This window comes from Rattus norvegicus, chromosome 3 (assembly GCF_036323735.1).
Source record: "Rattus norvegicus strain BN/NHsdMcwi chromosome 3, GRCr8, whole genome shotgun sequence".
Lineage (NCBI taxonomy): Eukaryota > Metazoa > Chordata > Mammalia > Rodentia > Muridae > Rattus > Rattus norvegicus.
Genome location: NC_086021.1, coordinates 26,115,158 through 26,121,157, shown reverse-complemented (window position 1 = coordinate 26,121,157; position 6,000 = coordinate 26,115,158).

The following is a 6,000-nucleotide window of genomic DNA, read 5'->3' as shown; positions in this document are numbered from 1 at the left end:
CAGAGGCGAATGCCAGCAGCAAACCACTGAACTGAGAATAGGTCCCCTATTGAAGGAATCAGAGAAAGAACTGGAAGAGCTTGAAGGGGCTCGAGACCCCAAAAGTACAACAATGCCAAGCAACCAGAGCTTCCAGGGACTAAGCCACTACCTAAAGACTATACATGGACTGACCCTGGACTCTGACCCCATAGGTAGCAATGAATATCCTAGTAAGAGCACCAGTGGAAGGGGAAGCCCTGGGTCCTGCTAAGACTGAACCCCCAGTGAACTAGTCTATGGGGGGAGGGCGGCAATGGGGGGAGGGTTGGGAGGGGAACACCCATAAGGGAGGGGAGGAGGGAGGGGGATGTTTGCCCGGAAACCGGGAAAGGGAATAACACTCGAAATGTATATAAGAAATACTCAAGTTAATAAAAAAAAAAAAAGAAAAGAAAAGTATGCTTTTCACCGACTAGAACCACTTAAAACTAAGCTTATTCGCCAAGTAACAGCAATTCACTTGGCAAACAAGTAGCTCTGTGTTTATCTTCAAAGTCAACTTCATACAGCTTTTCCTACTTGGAACGAACAGAATTCGCCAAGGAATGTGCGATTCAGACTGGGAAACCCACCTTTTGTCTATATAGAAAAGTATGCTTTTTACCATCCAGAACCACTTAAAACTAAGCTTATTCGCCAAGTAACAGCAATTCACTTTGGGAAACACTAGCTGTGTGTTTATCTTCAATGTCAACTTCCTACAAGCTTTTCCCACTTGGAGCAAACAGAATTCGCAAAAGAATTTGCGATTCAGACTGGGAAACATACATTTTGACTATATACAAGAGTATGCTTTTTACCATCTAGAACCACTGAAAACTGAGCTGATTCGCCATGTAACAACAATTCACTTTGCGAAACACAAGCTCTGTGTTTATCTTCGAAGTCAACTTCCTACAAGCTTTTCCCGCTTGGAATGAACAGAATTCGCCAAAGAATGTGCGATTCAGACTGGGAAACTCATGTTTTGTCTATATAGAAAAGTATGCTTTTTAAAGTCTAGAACCACTTAAAGCTAAGCTTATTCGCCCAGTAACAGCAACTCACTTTGCGAAACACTAGCTGTGTGTTTGTCTTCACAGTAAATGTCATACAAGCTTTTCCCGCTTGGAATGAACAGAATTCGCCAAAGAATGTGCGATTCAGACTGGGAAACACAGGTTTTGTCTATATAGAAACGTATACTTTTTACTGTCTAGAACCAATTAAAACTAAGCTTATTCGTCATTAACAGCAATTCACTTTACTCAACACTAGTTGTGTGTTTGTCTTCACAGTAAACGTCATACAAGTTTTTCCCGATTGGAGCAAACAGAATTTGCCAAAGAATGTTCTATTCAGACTGGGAAACGCACGTTTTGACTATATAGAAAAGTATGCTTTTTACCGTCTAGAACCACTTAAGACTAAGCTTATTTGCCATGTAATAGCAATTCACTTGGCGAAACACTAGCTCTGTGTGTATATTCAAACCCAACTTCCTACAAGTTTTTCCCGCTTGGAATGAAAATAACTTGCCAAGGAATGTGCGATTCAGACTGGGAAACGTACGTTTTGTCTGTGTAGAATCGGATGCTTTTTACTGTCTAGAGCCAATTAAAACTAAGCTTATTTACCAAGTAAGAGCAATTCACTTGGTGAAACACTAGTTTTGTGTTTATCTTCAAATCAACTTCCTACAAGTTTTTCCAGCTTGGAGCGAACAGAATTCGCCAAAGAATGTTTGATTCAGACTGGGAAACGCACATCTTGTCTATCTAGAAAAGAATACTTTTTACCGTCTACAACCACTGAAAACTAAGCTTATTTGCCAAGTAACAGCAATTCACTTTTCGAAACACTAGCTGTGTGTTTATCTTCAAAGGCAACTTCCTACTAGCTTTTCACGCTTGGAAGGAACAGAATATGCCAAAGAATGTGAGATTCAGAATGGGAAATGCACATTTTGTCTATACAGAAAAGTATGCTTTTTACCATCTAGAACCACTTAAAACTAAGCTTATTCGCCATTAACAGCAAGTCACTTTGCGAAACACAAGCTCTGTGTTTATCTTCAAAGTCAACTTCCTACAAGCTTTTCCTAATTGGATCGAACAGAATTCACCAAAGAATGTGCGACTCAGACTGGGAAATGCACGTCTTGTCTATCTAGAGAAATATACTTTTTAATGTCTACAACCACTTATAAAACTAAGCTTATTTGCCAAGTAACAGCAATTCACTTTGCGAAACACTGGCTGGGTGTTTGTCTTCACAGTAAATGTCATACAAGCTTTTCCCGCTTGGAACGAACATAACTCGTCAAAGAATGTGCGATTCAGACTGGGAAACGCACGTTTTGTCTATGTAGAAACAGATGCTTTTTACTGAATAGAACCACTTAATACTAAGCTTATTTGCCAAGTAACAGCAATTCACTTTGTGAAACACAAGCTGTGTATTTACCTTCAAAGTCAACTTCCTACAAGCTTTTCCCGATTGGAAAGAACAGAATTTGCCAAAGAATATGAGATTCAGACTGGGAAACGCAAGTTTTCTCTATATAGAAAAGTTTGCTTTTTACCGTCTAGAACCACTTAAAACTAAGCTTATTTGCCAAGTAACAGCAATTCACTTGGCAAAAGACTAGGTGTGTCTTTATCTTCAAAGGCAACTTCCTACAAGCTTTTCCCGCTTGGAGCGAACAGAATTCGCCAAGAATGGGTGATTCAGACTGGGAAACGCATATTTTGTCTATATAGAAAAGTATGCTTTTTAACTTCTAGAACCACTTAAAACTAAGCTTATTCACCAAGTAACAGCAATTCGCTTGCAAAACACTAACCTAGTGTTTATCTTCAAAGTCAACTTCCTACAAGCTTTTGCAGCTTGGAGGGAACTGAATTCAAAAGAGAATGTTTGATTCAGACTGGGAAATGCACGTTTCCTCTATATGGAGAAGTATGCTTTCTACCTTTTAGAAGCACTTAAAACTAAGCTTATTAGCCAAGTAACAGCAATTCATTTGGCAAACAAGTAGCTGTGTGTTTATCTTCAAAGTCAACTTCCTAGAAGCTTGTCCCGATTGAAGCGAACAGAATTCGAAAAAGAATCTGTGATTCAGACTGGGAAACGCACGTTTTCTCTGAATAGAGAAGTAGGCTTTTTACCTTTTAGAACCACTGAAATCTAAGCTTATTCGCCAAGTAACAGCAATTCACTTTGGGAAACAGTAGTTGTGAGTTTATCTTCAAAGTCAACTTCCTACAAGCTTTTCCTGCTTGGAGGAACAGAATTCGCCAAAGAATGTGTGATTCAGACTGGGAAACACACATTTTGCCTATATAGAGAAGTATGCTTTACCGTCTAGAACCACTTAAAACAAAGCTTATTGGCAAAATAACAGCAATTCCCTTTGGGAAACATTAGCTGTGTGTTTATCTTCAAATTCAACTTCCTACAAGCTTTTCCTGCTTGAAGCGAACAGAATTCGCCAAAAATGTGCAACTCAAACTGTGAAACGCATATTTTGTCTATGTAGAAAGGTATGCTTTTTACCATCTAGAACCACCTAAAACTAAGATTTTTCGCCAATAACAGCAATTCACTTTGTGAAACAGTAGCTGTGTGTTTATCGTCAAAGTCAACTTCCTACAAGCTTTTCCCGCTTGGAGCAAACAGATTTCGCCAAAGAATGTGCGATTCAGACTGGGAAACAATTGTTTTGTACATATAGAATAGTATGCTTTTTACCGTCTAGAACCACTTAAAACTAAGTTTATTCGCCAAGTAACAGCAATTCACTTTGGTAAAGAGTAGCTGTTGTTTATCTTCAAAGTCAACTTCCTACAAGCTTTTCCCACATGAAAGGAACAAAATTCGCCAAAGAATCTTCGATTCAGAATGGGAAACACACGTTTTGTCTATATAGAGATGTATGCTTTTTACCATCTAGAACCACTTAAAACTAAGCTTATTGGCCAAGTAACAGCAATTCACTTTGGGAAACCTGAACTGTGTGCTTATCTTCAAAGGCATCTTCCTACAAGCTTTTCCCGCTTGGAGCGAAGAGAATTCGCCAAAGAATGTGCGATTCAGACTGGGAAACGCATACTTTGTCTATATAGAAAAGTATGCTTTTTACCTTCTAGAACCACTTAAAACTAAGCTTATTCACCAAGTAACAGCAATTCGCTTTGCAAAACACTAACCTAGTGTTTATCTTCAAAGTCGACTTCCTTCAAGCTTTTGCAGCTTGGAAAGAACTGAATTTAAAAAAGAATGTTCGATTCAGACTGGGAAACGCACATTTCATCTATATGGAGAAGTATGCTTTTTACCTTTTAGAAGCACTTAAAACTAAGCTTATTAGCCAAGTAACAGCAATTCACTTTGGGAAACAGTGGCTGTGTGTTTATCTTCAAATTCAATTTCCTACAAGCTTTTCCTGCTTGTAGTGAACAGAATTCGCCAAAGAATGTGCGATTCAAACTGTGAAACACATATTTTGTCTATATAGAAAAGTATGCTTTTTCCGTCTAGAACCACCTAACTAAGATTGTTCGCCAAGTAACAGCAATTCACTTTGCAAAATACTAACCTAGTGTTTATCTTCAAAGTCAACTTCCTACAAGCTTTTCCCACATGGAAGGAACAGAATTCGCCAAAGAACGTTCGATTAAGAATGGGAAACACACGTTTTGTGTATATAGAGAAGTATGCTTTTTGCCGTCTAGAACCACCTAAAACTAAGATTATTCACCAAATAACAGCAATTCACTTTGCAAAACACTATCCTAGTGTTCATCTTCAAAGTCAACTTCCTATAAGTTTTTCCCACTTGGAAAGAACAGAATTCGCCAAGAAGTGCCATTCAGACTGGGAAGGGCATGTTTTGTCTAAATAGAAATGTATGCCTTTTTCGTCTAGAACCATCTAAAATTAAGATTGTTCGCCAAGTAACAGCAATTCACTTTGCAAAACACTAACCTAGGGTTTATCTTCAAAGTCAACTTCCTACAAGTTTTCCCGCTTGGAATGAACAGATTTCGACAAAGAATGTGCGATTCAGACTGGGAAACGCACGTTTTCTGTATATAGAGAAGTATGCTTTTTACCTTCTAGAACCACTTAAAACTAAGCTTATTCTCCATGTAACAGCAATTCACGTTGGGAAACAGTAGCTGTGTGGTTATCTTCAAAGTAAACTTCCTATAAGCTTTTCCAGCTTGGAGCAAACAGAATTCGCCAAAGAATGTGCGATTCAGACTGGGAAACCCATGTTTTCTGTATAGAGAGAAGTATGCTTTATACCTTGTAGAACGACTTAAAATTAAGTTTTTTCGCCAAGTAACAGCAATTCGCTTTGCAAAACACTAACCTAGTGTTTATCTTCAAAGTCAACTTCCTACTAGCTTTTCCGCTTGAAGGGAACAGAATTTGAAAAAGAATCTGCGATTCAGTCTGGGAAACGCACGTTTTCTCTGAATAGAGAAGTAGGCTTTTTACCTTTTAGAACCAGTTAAAACTAAGCTTATTCGCCAAGTAACAGCAATTCACTTTGGGAAATAGTAGTTGTGTGTTTATCTTCAAAGTCAACATACTACAAGCTTTTCCCGCTTGGAGGAACAGAATTCGCCAAAGAATGTTCGATTCAGACTGGGAAACGCACGTTTTCTCTATATAGAGAAGTATGCTTTACCGTCTAGAACCACTTAAAACTAAGATTGTTCGCCAAGTAACAGCAATTCACTGTGGGAAAAAGTAGTTGTGTTTTTAACTTCAAATTCAACTTCCTACAAGCATTTCCCCATTGGATCGAAGAGAATTGGACAAAGAATGTGCAATTCAGACTGGGAAACGCACGTTTTCTGTATATAGAGAAGTATACTTTTTACCTTCTAGAACCACTTAAAACTAACCTTATTGGTCAAGTAACAGCAATTCACTTTGGGAAACAGTAGCTGGGTTTTTATCTTC